This window comes from Solanum pennellii, chromosome 12, assembly GCF_001406875.1.
Source record: "Solanum pennellii chromosome 12, SPENNV200".
In the NCBI taxonomy this organism is placed as follows: domain Eukaryota; kingdom Viridiplantae; phylum Streptophyta; class Magnoliopsida; order Solanales; family Solanaceae; genus Solanum; species Solanum pennellii.
In genome coordinates this window covers 49,421,565-49,422,463 of record NC_028648.1, presented here as the reverse complement: position 1 = coordinate 49,422,463, position 899 = coordinate 49,421,565, and the positions used below count along the sequence as shown (strand labels likewise).

Below are 899 nucleotides of genomic sequence, written 5' to 3'. Positions count from 1 at the left end.
TATATATATATATATATTTATATTGTTTTCATTACCTCTTTATTATATTTATAAATGGAAAGTTCTTTGTAGCATTATCCATGACAAAGAAGCAAAAATATAGTAACATCTTTTACCGAAAGTGAAATTTTATTTGATATTTCTGGCAAAACTCTTTCACAAGATCATACTCAAAATTATTTGCTTCTATTTTAGGAAAGTGTATGCAACTTTCAGGAATCAAAGAGTTAGCAAATCTAAATTATTGTGACTATGAACTTCTAGAGCCATGTGATGGTAATCCTACAGTTCAAGCTCTGATTTTGTTCTATGCTTTGCATATTTTCAATTTTCAAGACCAATGTTCCTCTATAGAATTCAACTTTTATTTTCTTCATCATGGAGATAAATACAGTGACATTGATACAATAACAGTGTTTTCTGCCATAATATAGGTAAGTAAACATGCAGTTGATGAAGTTGAACATTATTTGGCGCTCTGTCCCTCCAATTTGCCTGGCTTTGAGATGTCAATGGTGGATAAAATCATACAAGGTGGTCTACATTTCATATCTATTGGATAAAGATCCCCATATCCTTGCAGACTAGACACAGGAGTTGAGACCTTTACCAAGCTAAAATAAAAATAAAAGATAAATTATAAGTACGTAGACCTTCATATACTACACAATGCACAACTTGACAAAGCATTTTTATGTCTTAAAACTCATAACTTGGACAAAAAAGAATCAAGTGTTCTGGAAAATTATATGAAAATAAATAAAAAAATAATCTACTCTTTTAATAACTATTGATTTATAACTCAATGTCTAGATAATAAGTAGCATATGACCATGTCCATGTAGAAAAAAATGTTATTATTTCAAAAGAATTATTAAATAATATTTTACTTTGACAAA

The 899-nt window shown here is 28.5% G+C and overlaps 1 long non-coding RNA gene across 1 annotated transcript; it reads left to right on the top strand.

The window, feature by feature from the left end:
- The first annotated feature begins 40 nt into the window (after positions 1 to 40).
- LOC114075093 lies at positions 41 to 899 on the top strand. The gene is made up of 2 exons (XR_003575441.1): positions 41 to 276; positions 435 to 899. It is a non-coding gene; the product is annotated as an uncharacterized LOC114075093 (long non-coding RNA).